This window comes from Uranotaenia lowii, chromosome 2 (genome assembly GCF_029784155.1).
Source record: "Uranotaenia lowii strain MFRU-FL chromosome 2, ASM2978415v1, whole genome shotgun sequence".
NCBI lineage: Eukaryota > Metazoa > Arthropoda > Insecta > Diptera > Culicidae > Uranotaenia > Uranotaenia lowii.
The window spans coordinates 43,167,527-43,192,611 of NC_073692.1; the positions used below are offsets into that span (position 1 = coordinate 43,167,527).

Sequence of the window (25,085 nt, forward strand, 5' to 3'; positions counted from 1 at the left end):
CTTAATAAGGTTTGCGTCGTCAGGTTTTTAATTCGAAACTTATTAAGAAAACCAGATAATAACTAAACAAAGTAAACTTCTGATTGTCTGAATTAGAAGAAAGAACACTTTCTAATTTTAAATATATTTAAATTCTTAGATATAGATTATAAAGATCATTTCTAAAGTTAGCCCACTTATTCAAACGAGTTTTAATTCATAAATACAGATATAAATTCTTTCATTTATTTTCTATATTTCATTAATAACAAAAACGATTTGTCTTTATGCACTGATTTAGAATTACTCATCCATAAAGTTTTATCATCAGAAATTGAAATTAGACCTGTTACATCTCAACGATCACTGAAGCTAATATTACATTACATATTTTTCAACTCAATGTGTCGTGTTATATATTGCAAAATATTGTACAGATGTTACAGGTGATTACGGGTATTTATAGGTTTTGAATTATTTTTCTAAGTGTGACACCAGGTCGGAAGTTTATGATGAGATTTTTCTTAGTAAGTCTAAATGTTAATAATGTGAACTAAACTAAATGTTTTAAAAATCATTAGTTTCAATAAAAATGTCAAAATTAGGTTAAAAAATTGATTCGATAAATTTGGGCGCTTTTTGGCAAAGCTATATAACATGACAAAGATATTCGAAATAAAGGTTTTAATTCAATGATCATCTTTCCTGAAGACAGCGAGTAATTTTGATTTCTGAGAAAAAAGTGATAAATGTTTCCGTTTAGTCATTTTAATTCCATTTCCGCAATAAACGGAAATTTTGACGAAATTTTAATGAACAAAATTCAATCCTCGATATTTCTTGACGCATGAGTCAAAACGTTGAGCAGTCTTCAGCAAAGTTGTTAATGAGATCAAATATTTAATATCAAATACTCAAAGACTTTTTTGAATTATGTCAGAAATAGATTTTATCGAATTTTTCTAAGCGTTGTTTTTCTGAAACTCAAATATCTAAGCAAGATATATGAACAGTTGATTAAATGAAGGATAACAGGAAGGTTTAAATCTGTTGTATGTGTTCATGTAGGTTTATTAGTGTATCTGTTATAAATTTTATAAAATTATAAAATTTTAAAGTTTCCATATGAAATCTGATTGATTTGAATTCAGGAACTCAAAATCTGCCTAGATCAATTATTAAAACACAGGAACCAAATTTGATTTTCCCTTGTGTTATCTGAATTAGAAATTCAAATAACGTTTCATAAAGTTGTTTTCATTCAAAACTTGATTTCAAGTTTTGTTTATTAATACACATTTTTGAATTTTAAGAATTCAGAATAAAGGTTGAGAAAATTGAGAAAAAAATTATATTCAGAATTCAAAATAACATTGCAAATTATTCTGAAAATTTTTAAGAATTAAAACTAAAAATTATTTCCTTAAAGCCTCAAGGTATGTTTATGTATGCCGTTTTAAATAAAGAATTTAAAAAAAACTTAAATTAATTTAGCCAAATCTTTTGCATTTCGCTTTCTGATTAAGTCATTTCGAAAAAAACTTTAAAGCTTTCTACTTTCGAATGAAAGAATGCTCAATGCTGCATTTTGCTCAAAAATGTCAAACTATTTAAAAATTTGGTCCTAGGGTTGTGGAGAGATATAATGTTCGATTTTGAAGTATTCCGATTTCGCATGTTGAGTATAAATTGATAGTTGGGGCTCAACATTCAGAAAGCCGGTTTGTTTAAAGCAAGTTAAAATCAGAATTTCATCTGCTGATTTTTATTTAATTTATATTCAAAATCATGATTTCATAATACGACAAATATTGATCAAGAGAGCTTCTGGTTTTGAAATCTTTAAGTCAATTTCAGGTAATAACGTTAAAATTTAATTAATCTTCAAATCATGATAGCAATGCAAAAAAAGATTCAAATATTTTTTCACGGATTAAGTTTGAGGGACTTATATTAATTTCAACAAATAATTTCAGAGCTTTTAATTGAAACGGTTGGTATTCCAGTAGTTCTCATAAAGTTGCTATAAAAGCAGTCGCATATTTGAATTTTGACAGAAAGGTTAAATTTTTATCTAAAATTTACAACTAAAATATAAAACCTCCATAACACAAAATTTTCGAAAAAAAATTAACTTTTTGAACTTGAGATTGCAATAACAAAAAGTTAATTCCTTAAACCTAATTGCGATAATTTTCCTTGGACTGACAATTACCATCATTTTTCGTTAATTTGATAAATTTTCACAGATTTATAAAAAAAAATATTTTAGTGTTAGTGAACCTGCATATAAGAGAAGCGACATGTCTTGGAAAAAACCTTAGCACTGTTTTGTGGCTCAATGTTCAAGCTCTAAAGTGAACGCTTAGTAAATCTAACAAAACAATATTGCATTTGATGGTCGGTGAATTGCGATAAACGGTATGAATGACAAACAAACATATAGTTTTATAACTACGAACACGAACCACCAGAGCAGTGGAAAAATTGCTCCTAATAATAAATCCAGATGACGAGCTTTGAAATTATTTGTTTGAACAACAACAGCAATCACAATACTCTCCTTGTTTGAATTTTCAATTAGAAAGCTGAAAGCTCCATGACAAAAGCTCGGATCGATTGGAATCGATTTTGACAGTTCTTCTGTATCGATTGGAATTTTGTGTTTCAGACGTCGCTTTTTTTACATGTAGGTTCACTACTAACTGTTGACTAATGCCATATTCGTTTTTATCTGGTGGCCAACCAGTGATGCTCTAATCAGCAAGCAACAGCATGGATTATGGTTGCATCTAAATTCTTTGACTCAAATACTTTACAAACATATGTAGTGTAGATTGTTTATAGTGGTCAGTCCGAAGAAAAAATCTTATCCAGTTATCACCTTTTTCGAACTTACTAGATAGAAATGCTAAATTCTTATGATACAAGAATAGCCAAAAGTGGATTTTTTTTCTACTATTCCTTTAAATTGCTTAATGAAGTATCACCAGCATAAGAATGCAAATTCATTATTCTATGGTGATTTTGTCTTATTTTTTTTTACCTGATTTAAAAAATCTGTATTGTGAAAAGTTAATATCTGATCCATTTAAACACAAGTTGTAAAAAGCGGATTTAGCACGAGGTACATTCATTCAACAAGGCTAGCAAATCAACTGCCTCCATTTAACTTTTCTTGGCCAGCCAACAGACGGTCGTCAAAATTTCGCCCCCTCCGTCGCATCCAACCCTCGTCTACTTTTGTCAAAGTGAGACTACCACCTGCTATGGGAACTATGAGATGTTTAGTTCAATGACTCATAAGCCAGAAGACCGGGACACCGCCTTCAAGCTAGGTTACGGAAATTTTGTGAGGTTCACGGACGTAAAAATGTACACACACAATGAAATGTAACACAAAGGAAACACAAAAACAGATTTGTTAACTCTGCGAAGTATAAAAGAATGCCAAATATTTTTGTTTTAAGGAGTATAATTTAGGGAAGAATGCCACGATGTGGTAAATTCCTGGCAATAAAAAAATAACTATGGAGTCTAAAAGATTGTAAACTCTACGGATTATAAAGAAATACGTTGGTAATATAGTCTCTGTAACTGGACCATCAACCAATAAAGCAATTCCGAGTCGTCCTAAAAATAGTATTGGCGAATGGAAATATCAAGAAGGGTCGAACTTTGAAGATCCAACCACTCTAGGAGCGGTATGCAGCAGTTATTTAATAAGCAATGAGTCTTTCAAGCTTCAGTTATCATGGCTTATTTTAACATAGACACATTTCAATCATTTTTCATTTTGACATTGTTTATACAGGGAAAAACGTTGCTGTTAAGACAACCTCAACTGTACCTTTAAGGACATTATTCCCTACCAAGGACTGCTGACTTCGCTGATGCCATCGCTTCCTCAAATTGAGCCATTTTCCTTGCCCCTGCCCCAGGCTTTTGGATATCGTCGCAGAAACCGCACGAACAGCACGAGCTTACATTTATCAATTCTTCCAGCGTAGTGCATCCGATGTGATAGAAGGAAGGAAAACTGCCTTTATACATCATCATCGTCGACATCATCTTCTCCGCCATTGCCTTTACACGCCTCAACTTCACACCTTGAGCGAAATATTTCGTTTTCCCGCCTAGAGGGACACATTCGTCTGTTCTACTTGGTCAAGAGTTTAGATATGCAGGGCAGCATTTCACAGATTGCAACGACTCTTGCATTACAGCAAAAGTTTAGTGCTGATTACGCTTTGCGATAAACTAGGAGCTACATCATTTTGTTCCTTTGGCTTGAGCGTCCAAGCTTGCGACTAATGTTGAGATGAGTTCTCGGCCCAAAATCCCTGAGTCAATCAATTCGGCCGGAAACACTGTCCACACAAACTAGTCGTCGTCTAATGGAGCGACCGATCTTCAAACCGTCGTCGTCGTCCCGGTTCGCCCTAGAGTTTAACCGAGTCTTCCCCCATAAGTTTGTCCGGCGACGGCTTTCGGTTTAATTTATGATCCTGTAAGATAAACAGGGCGCCATCCACGGCATATACGGTAGTGTGTCGCTCTCATTAAATAGATAGTTCCTCTAGACGGTAGCTGCTGTAAATCTATCAGCGTTGCCCCGGGGAGAGTTTAGAGCTGACCGGACCGAACTAAGCGAGTGACGGTCAGTCTCGGTGGATTTTCTCGCTGAGTCAACATGGAATCCCGTTGATAGAAAGCAGAAACTTGCTGCCAATCTACATACATACCTACTTGGAACTGCAGCTCTTTGTTTCGTCCGAGACGATTAAGAGTGCAACCAAACTATAACCTGATTTGGTTTGAGGATTTGAGTTGATAACATCAAAAGATACCTTGTCAAAGTAAGATAACGGTAACCCGAGCAGACTTTGATGCCTAAATCGATAGCAAACATAGGCCAAAATGAGGTGTCAACAGCAAACTGATAGTATTATTTGGTATAGGATACTTTATGACAGCAAGCAAGGCATAGTTTAGGTTTCAATATTTATCATTTGATAGCAAGCTGAAACCAAAATTAGGTACCGACGGTAAACTGATAGAAAATCTGAAGCATAATATACATTGAACTAATTTGAAAACAAAACAAGGCATCATCAATACGGACACCGTAAGTAAAAAAAGAAATTTCTTCGAAACCATATCTAATTTTAAAAACACTCACCCTGTCAAATTGCGCTTTGAACGCACATCATTAAGGTTTTACAAAAGCTCTGTTTTTTCTTCCACTTCCATTGAGCGAGGAACATTCGATAAATTGAAACTTTCGAACTCATGAAACTGATCATCGGTACGATTGCGCGTAAAATGCATTTGAATATGGGCAGGAAAAATTTTGTTCGCATAGTGTATCGAAGTTAGTGGGTCGCACCCGAGTCGGTGAGTCGTCTTATTTCAGTTTGGTATAGTGATGATTTTTACCAAACTACTTTGCGGGTTTGACTTTCACTGGTTCCAATTATTCTCGATTTAATTCTCAAAGCCACAATAATACTTGATATTTTCCGTGCACTAACAGAATCAGTCTTGACCGGCCGATATTAGAAAAGAGAGATTGAAACACCAAAAATCAATGACATTAAATATTTGCATGCATGATAGACTGTGCTAGAACAGAACTTGGTGGTACTAGCCAACCTCAACTCAAAGCCGTGCGAAAGGGGGGGGGGGGTGTTTGGGCTCATATCGCCCACTGAAACTTTGTTCTGATTTATTTCAGAAATTTCGAGAAATAGAAATTTAGTTTTGAAAATTTCTTGCCTACCGGTGGGGTGCAACTATCCTTATATTACAGTCTTTCGTTCCATGAAACTTTTTCTGCTACACTGTAAACCGTATTGCAGAATTAAACCCAATTGTAATAGTAAGTATTGGATTTTACAAAAAACTGAAATCAAAACTGAAATCAGATTGTATAAAAAATAAAAAGACAACATTGAAGCATGTGAGAATTTTCCTTAATTTTATAATGAAAATCAATGCATTTCATAAGTTACAGTTTTTTACAATCAAAATCAGCATTTTCACTGCACACGCACACATTGTTAAAAAAAATTTGGATTCTGACTTCAGAATATCAACTATCAAAACATAATATCAACGTTATTTTAAATTACAACTTTTTGGTCTAACTTTCAAATTGCAATGCAGGAATCAGCGTTAATTTCACGTGGCTTATAAGGATTTTAGAATATTCAAAGAAATGTGAACATCAGGTAATGTGCAATCTAACTTTAGTGCAAAATCCAGTTTTTTGCCCGAAAATTGTTTTGATTTTTTTTTAAATTGAAATACAAGAAAAAAAGAGTTTTTTAAGTAATATCTTCACTAAACACCTACACAAAACATTAATTGAATATGACAATTGAAAAAATGATTGCAACTTTTTTTTAAATTTAAACGCTTTTAATTTCATAGTTTAAAAAAAGTTGAATTTTATTCCTGCTTTTTTTACTTCTGTGATTTTTTTTTCTCAAGCCAAAGACATCATTAATCCCAAACTGCTCGAAATTCAACTATATCTTGTCAATACAGTCAAAATCCGAAGTTTTCGCGCTGGTCGCGGTTTTGTCGCAACCAGCGACGATGAAAAATTCATCAAATACCTCGGTAATCGGCAACCCTTTCTCTTGTTTAGTTCCGACACTTGGAAGATGTTCGATAGATGCCTGGTCAACATGAAATGTTGTCGGTGATTTCGCCGTCGCTGATGTTGACGAAAACTCCGGTTTAGATAGATTTAGCGACAATATCATTATTTTGGTTTTCGGTTAAAAATTCTGAGCTGAAGTTCTGTTAGAGTGTTGATTTGATGATTTTAAAACCCACACCATCCTCCTCATTGACGAGTTTTTCACACAGGCCGAGCTCATCCATAGTTAATTTATAGTTTAAAGTTTCTTAGAACAGCTAAAATGTTCAATGATCTAAAAAAAATATGTTGGAAGGATTTTTTCGAAATAGTTAGGCAACTAATTATGATAACCTTTTAAGGCAACTATTTGAAACTATACATTTATTTATTTTACTCAAAACAATTTAAGCTCATATCAATAAAACTGCTGTGTTGAGAATCTGCATGGATATATGTTTATAGTCACCGATCCACCCGTCATGTTTTGAAACAGATGGTTCTAGTACAACAAGCTGAAAACTTTGATTGTTTGTTTTCAAATTTGGCCGTCGCGTCCCGTCTAAGTCCTAATGTGAAAGTTTTTAATATCGCCACTTTGATTATTGCCCATTTTAAGTTATCGGTATCGTTATGAGACGTTTCCTTCGTAATACGGTAAAGTTCAATGTCCACATTATTCGTTCAAAATAGTAATAGTGCATCAGAAAAAAAAGTGAGACATGGCCGGACATTTAAGTGGATGCAATCTTCAAAGGAGCTCACAGAACTCTGAGCACACCTTTTACGGAAGTTGGTGGTGGGCCTCTTCGTTCCCTACAGGCCAAAACGGCAGAACTAGCAACCTCGGGGAACCACGATTGCACCAGAAGCTGAACATCCTCGACGGCGTTAATGCTCCATTTGATTTTCACCCGCGTGCTGATTCACGGTGGAACGGTTTCCGTATCCAATTACATAGGACTGCATCTGTCGAAAAGCTTCGCGCAGTTATTATAACTTCTGCAAATGTGTCCACAAGTGAGTAATTTATCTAGAAACATTTAATAACCTTTGAAAATGTAAAGACGAAAAAATATTTAAATATTGCAGGATGATTTTGGTCACTGTCTGCTGAGGATTCTCCAGAAGATAAGTTGCTGCTTGGTATTTTAGACATGATAAGCAAGACGAAGAAGCTGGATGAGCAAAAACTGGAGGGTTCGCTCCAATTACGAAATTCGACCCAGGAAGAAATTCATGTTCTTAGAGCCATTCCTCATGTAAAACTATTCACCACATGCCCACTGCGCACGAGGATTAGGAATTCAAGATTGCTAACGAAATCCTTCTTACAGAGAATCTTGTTTTTAACTGTAAGTATTTTTAAAGATTCAATAAAAAAAAATTGTTCGTGAGTAGAAACATTACACACAGTTTCATACAAAATGAGTAAAATAATTGAGTTTTTCTGGCCTGATTAGCAAAGTCTTCTTTTCAAGTTTTTTATAACTGGCCAGTTCATGAGCAAATTATGTCTAAGTATTGTCATACCATTGATAAAATCTTATCTTGAAGAAATGTTTAGATCTGATGACATTATCAAGGCCATTCTAAAATAACTGCTGCTATAATTCTTTCTAAGATACTATGTATTGTATATTTAATACAGGGATGCACGCAGTTTCATAACAGCTGGAATCGATGTTCAGCAAGGGATAAGGCCACGGAGAGGCTTATATCACTGGAACCAATCTTCTCACTCATACTTATTATGAACTGAACCATAATGTTGGATGATATCTTAAGCACATCAAAAGCGATGTGCCCTTGGTCAAATATGGCGAGCTCAAACCGGAAGTAAAAACACATTATAGCAAAATTTTTGGTAATATAATGCAACTCGGATTAAAGCAGATCATAGAGTTTTATCATAGCTAAAAAAAATAATGAATGTGTTTTCCTTAATTTTACAGTTGCTGGAGTTAGAATCGAGTCCAAGATCAAAGATCTAGACAGCAAGCTTTAAATAACACGATCTCACCGGAAGTAATCGTCTCTTCGCATCAATCAAAAGAGTTCATTACCGGGAAGAAATGAACCGCTTGCAGGAAGATCGACCTAAGCTGAAATATATAGAGAAAGGCCGTGCTAAAATCACAAACAGATCTTGTTGAGGTAAAATCGTGACACGTCAGCCGTTTTGTGGACCGATTCCGTACATGTTCACTTTCAAACGGAACTGGAAAAAAGAGGCTAAGGTAAGTCAATCAACTCAAATCTGAGCTAATTTCAACCTGATCCAACGAAAACAAAGTGTTAGTTTAAATGGAATAGGGGAAGGTGATTTGATAAAACATAAGAAAAGGGTCAAATGCCATCACTTATGATTGTATAAATTTAGGCGATTTTTACTATTCAATGTTCAGCATTAGGTGATTAGGTATACGCCTTCATGTATGCAATTATAACTTAAGACGACAATGAAATGTTCATAAAATCGCGTTTAAGATCACATAGTTGCTAAAGTAGGATGTATTCGTAATACATTTCCGAGCATATTATATCAAAATTTGCTATCACCCCTTGAGTGTGAAATTTGCTTTCATTTAGCGTGACATGAAGTGGTACACAGCAAAAATAAAAGCAAAATTTTCGTACTTGGTGAGCAAAATGGATTTCAAGTTTTGTTAAAACTGAGACCTTAACTACACCTCAAAACAAAGATAGTTTTGAGAGCACAACGATATGTAATTTTGCTTTCACTGAAAAATATGTGACACCTTATATTGGCATCATTGTGCTCTTTAAGCTGTCGGAAAATGAGGTGTAGTTAGGGTCTCAGTTTTAGCAAAATTTGGTATCACTTTGCTAACCAAGTATGAAAATCTGTGCTCTCATTTTTGCTGTGTACCACCTTATGTCAAGCAAAATGAGAGCAAACTGGGCTCTCAGGGCGTGATAGCAAAATTTGCTTTAATTTTGCCATAAAAGTCTGGTCGGGTAAGAGATAAACACAAAATGTGAAAACAACCTTCTGATACCTTTTCTTTACTGTTCTTTTAAATGAAAACTTTAAAATAAACACACATGCATAAGACACATTCCACGAGCTGCGTCCTGAGAGTCAAAGTTTTCAAATAGCTTCTACAGCTGAGCCTCCAGCAGGTTCATCTCGAAGAGGATGAATCAACGCGTCCGAAACTGCATAGTTTTTACATTCAATCAGATAGGGGAGAATGAGGATACTTGATCCCTGGGGATACTTGATTCCCTAGCTATATCTCCAAACTGGAATGTCGTACAAAGATCAAATGTTCTAGAAAAATGTGCCAAATGGAACAAAACAGCAATAGTTGAAGCTCAAAAATTTTTAACAAAATAAGTTTTTGGGTTATTGAACTTTGTTTGAAAAGTTTCACAAAATGTGACTTGAAGATCTTTTTTCATCATTTTGAAATGTTCCTAACATGATAATATTATAACAAAAATATTTATTCCAATACATCAATCTTTCAAGAGTAAAATGAACTTCAAAACACAATATTTTCAAAGCGTTGGAAAACTCCCAACTTTTTTCAGGGAAAGTTTTCAAAAATGTTGATTTTGGGCACAATTGATCCCTAATATTTGGGTACAAATGATCCCGGTATATTCTTCTTCTCAGTGGATCGTGGTCGTTTGTTTATTTGTTTATTTGTTTATTATCTTGATATCATCTGACAAAAGTGGGTGTCTGAATGAATAAAACTGAAATCTAGGTTTACATAAATCGTTTGCTAGTTTCTTAATCGTTCACTCATGCTATGCTCAATCCGTTGTTTAAAAGTTGCAATGGACACATTAAAATCGAATAGGGTATAGGGGAAAGGTTTCCTAAATGGGCCTATCGGGTTAAATGACCCTACGGCTGTTTGATGGAATGGCTGACTAGACAGCTTATCTGACCAATGCATTTTGAGGTTGATACGCTTAGATAGAACGTTAAATAGAATAAATAAATGATTTTTATCATTGAACCTTCAAATCTTAGCTCTGAATAGCATCTTAAGAGAGAATTGAATATCTAAAAACAGATTTGATAAAGTTTTTCTCATGGATGAACTGCCTCCATAGTATAGCAACTCTAACTTTTGTTTTATTCTATAAAATTATAATATACATAGATTTTTATAAAACTTCAGCTTTGTCGTACGGAAATTATTACTTTCTAGCAGTTTCAATGAAATTATACGGAAGTATTTCTCAAAAAACAGAAATATTTTTCAAAACATAAATAGGCGCATTTAGCCCACACGGTTTGAGGTTCGGCATTTTAGACAACACTTACAATAAAATCGTTTTCTTGGAAACAGAAGAAAATTTTAACATAAAAATTACTCCAATGTATAGAAAACAGATGCCTGCACACGTGTATATAGTTTTTGTACACATATTCGATGTGATATTTGATTAAATCAGTGTTCTGCTTAATAGGCGCATATAGCCCGCTCCTCCCCTAATAACGGAGGAAGCATATTTTTGCTGAACGAAGGGGGTCGTTACTGCCATAGCGCGTACTTCGTGGTTCCAATGAGAGCCAGTCTCGATTACGAAGGGTTCGTTCTGGAGCATAAATGTTACAACGGGAAAGCAGCCAACAGCAGTCAATTTCATTTCTCAATATCTTTGCCACGAACAGTGATCGACCAATGGAATGACGATCCGCCAGCGTATGGAGTCCAAGCAGAGCACACCGTTGCGGATAAGGCGGTAGATTTAACGGGTTTTCCCAAGGTAGTTCACGGAGAGCATACCGCACAAATCGCCGTTGTATTGCTTCGAAACGCGCAACCCACAAAGCCTCAAACGGCCACCATACCAGATTCGCAGATTCCAATATTGATCGAACCAGGCAGCAATACAAAGCTCGCAAGCAGACGGGATCGGTGAATTCAGTACTCAGGCGTATAATGAATCCTAGCATCCTGTTGGCCTTCTCGAGTACCACAGAGTAATGGGGCTTAAAAGTCATATGACAGTCCAATAAAACTCCAAGATCCTTTATCTGATCCACACGTTGCAGTGACTCACCCAGTATGCTGTATTCATATATGAATGGATGTTTCCTCCGACCGAATGTTATAACACAACACTTAGCAACGCTTAAAACCAGTAAATTAGCAGCACACCAGTTCACAACCATGTCCAGGAAGCCTTGTAACTCGTAACAATCAGCTAAATTGTTTATGACCAAAAATATTTTAAGGTCGTCCGCATACAGGAGAACTCCACAGCCAATAAGAAGCAAATTAATATCATTGCAGAACATTGTAAACAACAGGAGATTCTGCAGAACCAATTCTGACAGCTAAACGGCGATTCGTAAGATAACTTTTTATCCAAGCACATAGTCGTTCAGAACATCCCAAACGTTGCAATTTTTTCAGGAGTATATCGTGATTCACTGAATCGAATGCAGCCGAAAAATCAGTATAAATTGCATCAATTTGCTTTCCGTCATCCATTTGTGATATGCAATATGATGTAAAAACTGTCAAATTCGTGGTTACCGAACGTTTAGGGGAAAATCCGTGCTGATTTTCAGAGATCCAGTTCCGACAAGCCGAGAAAATAACATCGTTTACGATCCTCTCTAATACCTTCGAGCAGGCAGCTAGTGATGTGACACCACGATAGTTAAGAATATTTTGCTTATCACCTTTTTTAAAGACTGGGCTCATAAACTATCTTTTCCAGACGTTGGGGAATGTTTGCTGTTCTAGGGACCGGTTAAAGATGTGAGTAAGTGGTTTCACTGAAAGAGTGCGACACTTCTTAAGAACGCACGCCGGAATTCCATCCTGTCCGGCTGATGTACTATACTTCAGTTTACCAATGGCTTCAAGAACCATTTCCTCGCTTATAGAAAAAACATCCAGATTCAGCACATCTATGGGCAACCGTGTGACGGCTGCGAAAATTTGATCAGCAGTTGGCGATAGATCATTGAAAACACTAGAGAAGTGCATCGCGAAGAGGTTACATTTTTCGGCAGGAGACGTGACAATTCTGTCGTTTAGTTGGAGTACCGCAAGCAGACCGGATTCCTTCCGTTTTGAGTTGACAAATTTCCAGAACTTTTTCGGATTGCGGCGAAGATCCCTTTGCATACGAGCAACATAACGTCGATAGCAAAAACGGTTGTCATTGCTGATTACGAGATTACTAATATTTATCGAATAGCTAATATTCATCCATCAATTATCTGAAGAAAAGGGCTAAAATAATTGATTTTCTCTTGTTTATAAAAAAAATGCGCCCGTAAGTAAGCAATGTCATAAGGGTTGAGAATAAGCTATGGAATTTATTTTTCTGACAATTATAGATTGTGAAATGAGAACAAACATGACCAAAATAGTCAATTAACATTCTATCTTGGCGCTTTGTTTGATTTTTTCCATGGATTAGGGCTTCCTGAATAAAGGATCAAGTATCCCCTAACTTCAAAAATATTGCAACTTTTTTACTCCCACGAAAATGCTTCTAGTTCATCTACGGGTTCAAGTATCGTTCTAATTTTAGGAGCATAGAAACTTGAAGTTACACGCTGTCAGAAAATGTAAAAGAAAGCGAGTTGCTGAATTTTTCCAAAAAGATATGGTGTAAATAAGAAAAAGGGATCAAGTATCCCCACTCTCCCCTATACTTATAGGGAAGAGTGAGGATACTTGATCCCTGGGGATACTTGATTCCTTCGCTATATCTCCAAACAGGAATGTCTTACAAATATCAAATGTTCTTGAAGAATGTGCCAAACAGAACAAAACAACAATGCTGTTATCTTCACCAATTTTAAAAATTTAAATTTTCGAGTTATTGAACATTGTTTGTAAAATTTTACAAAATGTGATTTGAAGATCTTTTTTTATCAGTTTAAAAGGTTTCTCACATGAAAAAATTATTATAAAAATATTTATTCCAATACGTCAATCGTTAGAATATAATATGAACTTCATAATGCCATATTTTCAATGCAATAGTAAACTCTCAATTTTTCTAAGAACAAGTTTTCCAAAATGTATGTTATGGGTAGAATTTATCCCTAGAGCCTAAAAAGATATATCCTTCTTCTGAATTTGTCGTGATTATTGGTTATCATGAAATTACTAATAACTGTTCAATAACCAATATATATCCAGTAATTATCTGTTAAAACTGACTAAAAATACTGCATGCAAAACTAGAAAATTGCGCCTTAAAGAATGTAATGACTTAAGGGTAGTAGACAAACTTTTAGAATTCTCTTTGTCTAACACTCACAAACTGTGAAATGAGAACAAATTTGCCAAAAAATAGTCACCAGACCTTTTATTTCCGGATTTCACTTAATTTTCGCCTAGGGTCAGGGCATCCTGAATAAAGGATCAAGTCTCCTGTAACTTGAAAAATATCACAATTTTTTTGGTCTCACGAAAATGCTTCTAGTTTGTCTACGAGTACATGTATAGTTCGAACTTTTGTAGCATATAAACTTGAAATAACATGATATCAGAAAATGCAGAAAACGGCAAGTTGTAAAATTTTCCCAAAAAGATATGATGAAAATAAGAAAAGGAGATCAAGTATTCCCATTCTCCCCTACCGATATATGACACTTAACGAGAAAACGGGACACACAAATAGCGCTATCTGGCGACCGAAATGGAAGAATTACACTGTTAATTTTATCGGAGCTTTGATCAGAGATGCCAGGTGTCCGAATATTTCAGAATTTGTCCTGATTTTTTTTGAACGTTTTAAATAATTCTCTAGTTGTTCTGATTATTGGAAAGTGGTCTTTAAAATGTCCTGAATTGTCCTGATTTTCAAAAAGGATCGTATTTGTAATTTAGTTATGAGAACATCGAAAAATCTGCAATTAAATAGTTTAACCAATTTGACCGATGGTTATCTAGGGTTCAGATAATATTTAAATGGTACATTTTCGATAAGAAAAGCAGCCCAGTCAAGAAGATGATCAATTTGGTTGCATATATTAGGGCGTCTACACCATTTTTGATGCTTTGTTTTTGCAATCTATTGATGTTTCGAAAAAAAAAATCAAATCCTGTTTTTTTGACAATACCACCTGTTGGACAATCACAAAAAGTACGTAGAATAATAAAAAAAAGTATTTAAGTCAATCTTATTACATGATTTCCAATTTTCATTAGTCAGCCCGAAAATCTTTAATGGCACCGATTTATTGAGCATAGTTTATTTGATATGAGACACAAACAATAGTAATCGATGGATTTATGTTTAACCCTTATCCGCTCTTGAGTGTCAATATGACAAAATTGGTAGTTTCTCGGCTTGTAACTTCATTCGGGTGCATACAATGAATTTTTAGAATCTTCAATTTTGCATCATTACTTTTTTATGGACACACCCTGAAAGCCCAGAAAAAAAAATCCTAATTAGACCCTGGGTGTCAATTTGACGCTCCTCGCTTAAAATCGCTATATCTCTCTTGTTTTTAAACCGATTTTTACAAAATTTATTGTTTTCCAAACCTCGTGATGTACCGTAAACTTAATTTTTTTTTGTTTTGGGGATTTTTATCCATTTGGATGATTCATCCCGCTCCCGTAAACTGGGGTAACTTTGATCACTTTTTTCTTTCATTATTGAATATATTGAAAAGGGTTGCTTCATCGCACCTCGTCACTTCTTTGCACCTAAAAGTTTTAAAACACTTACTTAGGAAAGGAGAGTAAGAAGAACAAGAAGAACAAGACGACAAGACGACAAGACGACAAGACGACAAGACGACAAGACGACAAGACGACAAGACGACAAGACGACAAGACGACAAGACGACAAGAAGACAAGACGACAAAACGACAAGACGACAAGACGACAAGACGACAAATCGACAAGACGACAAGACGACAAGACGACAAGACGACAAGACGACAAGACGACAAGACGACAAGACGACAAGACGACAAGACGACAAGACGACAAGACGACAAGACGACAAGACGACAAGACGACAAGACGACAAGACGACAAGACGACAAGACGACAAGACGACAAGACGACAAGACGACAAGACGACAAGACGGCAAGACGACAAGACGACAAGACGACAAGACGACAAGACGACAAGACGACAAGACGACAGACGAAATGCGATATACAACACAAAAACAACGCTCACGAAGCTGTTAATTGGAAAGATTCTTTAGAAGAATTACCTTGATCTTGAAATAACTATCAACATGGATTTTTTTTAGAATAAATCAAACATTTTAACCGGGGACATAAATTACATTATTTAAAAATTCAAATTGTTGATCGTTTGTAGGAAAAAAAAGTTGTTTGAAAGATTTTACTTTGTATTACCTAAGTCAGAATAGAAAACCTTCCTTCTCAAACATTTTCGAATGGTATCTACCAACACTTTCAACCGATTGCTTGTATTTCTTATTGCATTTCCATGGTCTACATCAAATTGTTTGAGATGGTCCCAAAAAAGGTGCCCTCAAAAAAACCGGAAGAACGATAAAGGTGTTTCTCGAATTGCGGAAACTGAACGTGACATTCCGAATGGCTTAGAGGTGGTTGGGGTAGGTCCGTTTTCGCAAAAGTGTCCCATAATCGGATGTTACTTAATTTTAAACTCCTTAAGGACACTTTTGCTGCTTTAGGCTTTGAATACCTTTAAAGTTTTGCTGCCTGGGAACGATTTGTTCCAATGGGAGTTTGCTTCAAGCGACATTCGGTAGCTTCTTAGGTTTCACAGAGCTGGTAAAAAGAGTTCGGTTCCTATCCAGTTTTTGTCCTGCCATTTTTCTCTTTCATCGTGCCGAGTATTTAACAGAGAAGTCTTGAATGGATGTCGTTCGTTAGCTGCCTGACTTTTTCATGCCACCATTTGCGACAAATGTCATCGCACCATTCATGAATAGTGTGGTTTGAAAAATTAATGTGCTCTAATTCGAATGTCAGTTTGGCTTCGGCATCCTGTAGCTGATCCTTGGGTGTTTGTATTTTTTTTCTATCGGGAAGAAGAGCAAGATGCAACCTGCATAGGACAAATGCATCGTTTGGTCATTTGAACCACTTTTTGCTTCAAGTTTGTTGTCGTGACAAGTCACTTGGGAGGTGATGGAGTGGAAATGGTTTGACATATTTTGTTTGTTGGTAGTTTGAGCTTGAGCTTTTTGACAAACGGGCGATAAGAGGAAAAAATAATGGTTACTTTTAAAAATCTGAGGAAATTCAAATCAAAAATTTAATTATTCGTATTACATAAGATATTTACCTATAAGAGTTTTTGTTGTTTTAGAAACTATGGATTTGGGGAACTTGTTACTAATAAATTACATTTCATGATTATAAATAGAAATATTTTCAAAGATAAAAGCTTTTTTACTGGAAAGTGCATTGTCCCGCAATTTTGTTCCATCTTTTGGTGAGAAGAAATTTGTGTAGTTTTTCCAAATGTAAACAGCCCTACCAAAACATTTTACAAAAGTAATATCTACCATCGAGATTTAGGAACTATCCTGAAACTACACAAAAAAGTGACATTCAGTTCAGTATAAGGTAGTATAGTACACTAGACTGGCCCATAACAAAAAAAATCCCTATATTCCACGCGGCACCCCCTAGGTTGGTGTATTTAGGTGAAAAAATGACTTTCTGAAAGTTTCAGATCATTTGAAAGAAGTACGAGCTGGCGCAAAGAAATTGAAATTTGTATGGAGATTTTCGGAAAAATGTATGAAAAATCGACATACTTTCACTCTTTGTGTTCCAAAATATGTTTCCAGTATGCTAGAAGGCTCAGAATTTCAGGAATTGTAGTTCAAGCAATGATAAACAAGTTTGTAGAAGATTGTGACGTGATACGAGTTGACTATGATGAGTTATCCGCAATTGAATGTGTAATTTTTTTCTCATTTTATCGATATGTGTATAGTTGGATTATTAATACTAACTTGATCGCATTGTCACAATGAGAATTACAGATAGGAAGTTTGTGTCTTCGGCAAAGTTGTAGCTTATTTTATAACAAATATCTTTGCAAAAAATTAAAGACAGTTTTGAAAAACTATAAACTGCTGCATTGTGCGACGACGCGATCAAGTTAGTGCGATTATTAGCCCATACACCGTTCACGATATATCAATGAAATGAGAAAAAAATGACACATTCAATTGCGGATAACTCATCACAGTCAAATCGTATCGCGTCACAATCTTCTACAAACTTGTTTACCATTGTTTGAACTACAATTTCTGAAATTCTGAGCTGTTTGGCTTACTGGAAAAATATTTTAGAATACAAAGAGTGAAAGTATGCCGATTTTTCATACATTTTGCCGAAAATCTCCATACAAATTTTAAGTCCTTTGCGCCAGCTCGTGCTTCTTCCAAATGACCTGAAACTTTCAGAAAGTCATTTTTTCACCTAAATGCACCAACCTAGGGGGTGCCGCGTTGAAAAAAATGTTGTAAAAATCATCCCATACAAATTTGGGCCAGTCTAATAGTACACGTATCATTTTCATTGAAATGTTCCAATGGTAATAGGTACCAATTTACGAGAGAAAATTGTTCGGAGTGGCTGTTTGTTGAGCTATAAACATAATAATTTTCGTCAAATTATCAAGCATAATGCGGAACTATTTTTCCCATCAATTGAGCTGAAATTGAGCCCTTCGACTCGGGCCAGACAGCGTCGTCGCTGAAATTGTCTAAATCGACACATATTGCGAACACACGCAAACATTCTCGTATATCATCAAACTCAATCCTGACTACATATAAAATGTGATCCAAACTACCTCTTTGCATATTTCATCTTATAGCATTGCCTATTTCATTATCTTTACATCTTAATAATCATAATTTCTATAGAAAACGATTAACATTATGTTGAAAACTTCAAATTGTTTTAGCATTTTCAAAAAGCATATCTTCTCCAGCTTTTTATACGAAGTACACAATTTACCCAATAAATAATATCATAGGTGACTTTTTTTAACTTTTCATGAAAGAGTTAAAAGAATTTTCCAATTTTAAGCCACCTATCTTAGAACCATCCGTACATCGAGTAAGTTGAACTTTTTTGGTCAAAACTAGGGCGGTAGGACAAAGGGTAAAAATGTAAGTTCTACTTTTGTGGGATGTCTGGTAAGCCTACATAATTTGTATCCTTTTGGATATTGTCATTAAATCATCCAAACGAAAATGATCCACAATATCGCTGATTTCGTTCGTTCTTAAAACCGGCGGAAAAGCAAACAAAGAAACGGAAGATTGCGGACGAGCACAGACTTTTTCAAGTCAAGTAGAAGTAAGATAATCTTACTAAGATTATTTCTTCACTTATATTAAAAATGTTCGGAAACTGTATCGGCGATAAAGAAGTATAACATCAAAACACGTTCGTTAACCATTGCATAACTCATCAAGAAAGTTTGTGTGCCAAACGATTGAATTTACCAAATGTCACGGTACCTGTAAAAGATATTAATTTTATAAATTCGCTCGCGAACGTTAAAGACATACCAGATAAATTTAGAAAACAGGATTGAAACGTTGACGTAATTTGGCACTTTTTTGCATTTTCAGATTGTCAAAATGCGAAACACAGAATTTATGACGAATTTTCTAATGTTGCTGTTTTTCCAATTTGTATTTTTTTTTCAGATTTTCTTGCACTAATTGCAAAATTGAAAGCACTGGATTTGGAGCATATGAACGCAAGATTTGGTGAGGTGACCCGCTGGTTGAAAAGGTTACTCATCCCTGATCTAAAATATTCAGAAATTTTGATTTATCGACATCCCGATGGCTTACTTTCGATCGCCTTCAGATGGTTTCTTACTTTGAAAAATTAAGTGCAAAACATTTGTGGCACATAGGACGCAGCAGAATCTTGCAGATGAAGAAATTCTAGGACTTGGTCATCCGGAGGAAGGTAGTCTGTCATAATGCCACTTATTGATCTAAAAATTTAAGGCGATCGGCCAGGAAGAATACACACATCGAGAGAAGATGTTTTGGCTTTCGCATTCCGTTTATGTTGCTAACTTAGCCGCAGCCCGTGGCGTATAGGATAGCCTTCAAGTCTTCTAAGCCAGCGGGTATGAGACCGAATCCCGGTCACGGCATACATAGTACACTTTCTGTGGGTTGGTGGTTTAAGCATTTGTAAGATGCTAGCCATCATATCCTCGAAAGATGTACGCTTAGAGTTAAGAAAAAGGAATCTCTTCGAGGAAACATCAAATTTCATTGAGATCCTGTATGTGTTTGTGTTAGTATTCTTAAAAAAACTTAATAAATTTACATATAAAATTTTTAAGAAACGTTCTGAAGGATTCGAAATCAATTGAAGATTAATGAAAGTCGTTTTTAATAAGCAAATTTCAACGCATGATAAATAACGCGAAAAATCGAAGTGGCGTCAAACGATGAAGTGCGAAAATCGTGGCTCCAGAGAGCAATGAAAGCTGTCAGAGAAAGTTCCATCTTTTCATTTGCGTACTCGTAATCAGCCACTTGATGCGTTAAGAAATTCAACAAAAATTAACTCATGTGAATCTGAAGAAGTTGAAACATGGAAGAACATTAAATGTTCTATAAATTTTATAGTCGTGGCTCCAGAGAGCGTCAATATTCGTAATTTTCTTTCAATCGTTCAGAACGGAAACAGAACTGCTTATTGACATGAATCAAAGATATCAATAATCTCAATACACGACAAAAATATTATAATTATAAGAAAATAAATCGTTTGGTAAGGTTCTATAAGAAATCCGAGGGTGAAAAAACATTTTTTTAACGAACACAAACACATACAGGATCTCAATGAAACTGTTGTTTCCTCGAAGAGATTCCTTTTTCTTAACTCTAAGCGTACATCTTTCGAAGATATGATAAATAGCATCTAACAAATGCTAAAACCACCAACCCACAGTAAGTGTACTATGTATGCCGTGACCGGGATTCGATCTCATGCACGCTGGCTTAGAAGAAGGCTATCCTCTAGGCCATGGGCTGCGGCTTCGGAATTCCTAGTTTCGGTTACCCGAGCCTCACCGCCATTGGTTTATTAGTGGAATTTTTGTTTATCTAATTTTCTAAAGAAATCATTAATTTTATTTTTTATGCAGTCTGAAGAGAAGGATGCCCCTTGAGTATACTATTATAGGTTTTATATATTGAACCCCGGCTTAGAAAAATTGACAAAGAGATTTCTGAAATTTTGATACCTATATAAAAAATTTGTTAAAACTGTCCTCAGCCTAGGTGACGTTATCAACATTTTTATAAAAAATATAAATTTGACTTGCGAAATCACTTCTTTTGTAGGATAAAACAAGTTTGAAAAAAAAATAATCAAAATATTTTTGCTATTTACATGGATCCAGAAATCCTTATTTGTATCAAAAGTGTTGGCTAATTAACGCTTTTGTATTGTCCATGCTCTGGTATATGGCTCAAACTTTTCCCCCTAAAAAAACTACATATACAGCAGTTATAAAATCAGAAGTTGGTGAATTTTTATAGGCTGGATATATTTTCAAGATATATAGGGATCAATTATATCTAAGCTGTACTTATGGAGGATTGAGCCTTGTTGATCATGAATCTTAAATAATCGCTTTATTTTCGAAAAATTTGAAGACTACAAACAACATAATGACCGAAAATTAAATTCTAAGTTATTCCAAACCCCACGTACTTCCTATCTCCTTTAAAAACAGTATTGAAGTAGCAAAATGTATAGTTGTTAATTCAAATTTTATCGAATGTGCTCAGATATACACAGATGTACTAAAAAGAAAAAAAAATTTCCTGAAAGTAAAGTTAAATCATTCTCAAATTAACTGGGATATAGTTTGGAATAATTGCCATCAATTATATCTATCATCTGCGGACCGAACTGGGATCTTAGTGTTCTGTAACGATATGGTCACGGAAATTTGATTGATAGTACATAATTGTCTGAGGTGCTCCATGTCTGATAATAATTTTCCCAGCTATGCACAGAATCTACAAAAGGATCAAATTGGATAGAAGAAATGATCTGGAAAAGATGTAAAAAGAAAATTGACAATCTAGAGAGGATATTCTCTTAAAAGAAGTGGACTCGAATAATAAGAACGAAAAGGCCTCTGTGGTTTTGTAGCAAAGCAATGACGCATTGCTTAAAATGATTCCCGCACGCTCCATTGTACCAATTAAAAAGGGAAATGCGCAATTTATGATGGGAGAAACGAAACGTTTTTGGAAAAGAATTTGAAGATCGATTTTTTCTTTTTTGTTTATCCTGTTTGTTATATTTGTAACGCATGTTCGCATTATTTGAAGCTTCGCTTTAATTAACATGTTGTTATATTTATTGGAAACTAATCTCACGCAGGACTTTTTAAGGGGTCAGCTGTTAAACATTGATTTTAGTAAACCCACAATAAAGTTTCAATTATTTTTCTTTTAATCCCGACACTTGATTCTTCTAGACAAGCTCCATTTTTTTTTTCAAAAAAGGTCAAAATGTTTTGAGTTAATCTGAAAAAAAAAAAATGATCAAGGAGTATACGCAGTAAGAATAGTTATAATCATGACTGAGCATGCCATAATTTTTCTGGATGTTGAATTGAGCAGAACAAATCTTGTTATAACCCGCCTTTCTGATGCTCTAGAAAAACAAAAAGATTTTCGTTCTTATGATCATGGATAGATGAAAAAAAGTATAACCAACAAAAGTAAAACATTGGTTACTTTTATAAATTTCAATCATTCGTTTTACATAAGATATTTATAAGAGTTTATGTTGTTTAAGAAACTATAAATTTAGGGAATTCGTTACTAATAAATTACATTTTATGATTCTAATTAGAAACATATTCAAAGATAAAAGCGTTTTTACTGGAAAGTGCATTGTCCAGCAATTTCGTTCCATCTTTTTCGAGAAGAGATTTGTGTAGTTTTTCCAAATAAGAACTGACCTACCGAAAGATTGTTCAAATAGTAATACCATCGTTATTTAGAAACTATTCTGAACCTACACAAAAAAAAAGTGACATTAAGTATGTATACGGTGGTACAGTACACGTAACATTTTCATTGAAATCTTCCACTCACTGGTAATGGGTACCAATTTCCGAGAGAAAATTGTTCGGGGTGGCTGCTTGTTGAGCTATAAACATAATAATTTTCGTCAAATTATCAAGCATAATGCGGAACTATTTTTCCCATCAATTTAGCTTAAATTGAGTTTTTCGACTCGGGCCAGACAGCGTCTTCGCTGAAATGATCTAAATCGACATATATTGCGAACACACGCAAACATGCTCGAATATCTTTAAACTCGATCAGTACTAACATGACTAGGTTTAAAATTTGATCTTAACTTTTTCTTTGCTAATTACATCTTATAACATTGCTTTTTCATTACCTTTACATCTTAATAATTATAAGTTCTTTAGAAAACGATCAACGTTATGTTGAAAACTTCAAATTGTTTTAGCATCTTCAAAAAGCATATCTTCTCCAACTTTTTATACGAATTACATAATTTACCCAATAAAAATATCATAGGTAACTTTTTTTAACTTTGCATGACTGAGTTAATATGATTTTCCAATTTTTAGCCTTCTATCTTAGAGCCATCCGTACCTCGAATAAGTTGGACATTTTGTGTTAAAAGTAGGACGGCAAAATGTAGGACAAGTTCTACTTTTGTAGGTCGTCTGGTAAACCTACATAATTTGTACCTTTTTGGGTATTGTCATTAAATCATCCAAACGAGAATGACCCACAGTAAATCGCTCATTTCGTTCGTAAGGGAGGGGCTCCTGTGAAATAATCACAAGCTTCTTAAAACCCGCCACTAACGAAATTTTATTTCTAAGGAGCATCTCTAGATGATGAAGATTTCTCTTAAAAACAAACCATTAAAGAAACAAGGCAGATACCAACGTCATATGACAGCCACGTGAAATTGGGAGAGGCAAATGTTACTCTCTGGAGCCACTTTCATACCTATTTGTTGTAAAATGAAGCATTGCTATAACAAAAAATAGCAAATTCTTTAGATTGCATCAACAAACAATTATTTTTCATTAGGCTACCATAAAATCAATTTCCGTATCGATACGGAGCCAATATTTTTGTAGTTTCTTTCGTTCCCGTCACTGAAATGCAATCGAATAAATTTAGTTGTGCTGCTCCGTTCGACGACGATGCCATTTCATGTTCCGGGCCGTCCGGTTCCTTCCCCTTTTGGTTTGGTCCTCCGGTTTTCAATTCCCCAATTGCTCCAGGAGGCAATCAGTCAAAGGCCTTCGCTCGCCCCCGAACGTACATCCCCTCGGGTCCCATTCGTGTGTCAGCTGCCGACGAATTATTACCATTGCCGGTGCTAGACCAGAAGTACTCGGTCCGGAACCTGGTCGGTGCATTGTTGTAGTAGACACCTAGGTCTTACTGCGCTGCCGAGCATACTAAGGAAGTCCTCCTGGAGCGCCAAAAGACGAGGACCGACCGCGACCGAAGGAAGCACAAAAGGCACAAAACCGATTCATTGGGACCAAATTAGGGATTCCAAGCTCTCTATCAATGTCAACCCGGTTTTGTCATTGTCGAATTACCAAACAATGAAGAAGCAACACGAAACTGGGGCGGAAGCGGAAAACAAAAGAAACCTCAATGTCAGACACACACCCACACAAACAATAACAAGAAGTAAAGCCACACATACACCTTTGTGGCTTTCGGAAGCGGTACTTTTGACGATTGGAAGCGAAGAAGAAATAGGCATAAAATGTGGGAGGAAGATTTCGGGGTGGAATCTAATTAAGTTCCAGTTTCACCGGACAAAGGGCTTTACTGACACTAATCTCTCGGGTTGGGAAGGGAAGGGAAGATATGGGAAGAAGGATCGGTTTGCGAAAAACATGCACGCATTGGAACGCGCGGCTACGCTTACTCATGAACAGGTGAACCCGAATACCTTAAAAAAAAAGGCGGAAGGAAAAAGGTCCTTTTCTGGTTAGCAATTTTGTTCTTTTCTCTTTCTTGTGGTAAAAGAGTTTTTTGGCATATGTCACCGGAAGAGTAATAATAAGAATGTCATTGTTATGGGGACTGACCTATAATAATAATAATAAAAATAAAAATAGTAATGATGATAGATGCGGTACAGACAATCGAAACTTCTAATGGGATAGTGGAAAACAGTTTCAGAATAAATAACTTTTCCGCTTCAATAAACAAGTTTGTATAGCATTAGATAACTATTTACGCCATCTCTAGGATATTCGAGCCTTTCGATCTATGAGAATACACAGGGTTATGGGGTTATGGTTTGGAATATATTTCATAATTTGTTCTCGAGAATCCTTTTTCTAGTTCTTCCTCTAGGTTGAGAATCTGTAAAAAATATTTTTCACTGTATTCATTCATTTTTTGTTGTAAATTTATTACTA

General features: G+C 35.2%; 1 protein-coding gene across 2 annotated transcripts in view; it reads left to right on the forward strand.

The window, feature by feature from the left end:
* Positions 1-25,085, forward strand: part of LOC129742558 (uncharacterized) — a 132,659-nt gene that overhangs the window by 105,641 nt on the left and 1,933 nt on the right. The window contains exons 2-3 of one of the 2 annotated variants that reach the window (XM_055734469.1): positions 8,280-8,495; positions 8,584-8,868. The gene's annotated coding sequence lies outside the window, so the exon portion shown is untranslated. The remainder of the gene's footprint in view (positions 1-8,279; positions 8,496-8,583; positions 8,869-25,085) is intronic. The other variant, XM_055734470.1, reaches the window with a different exon arrangement.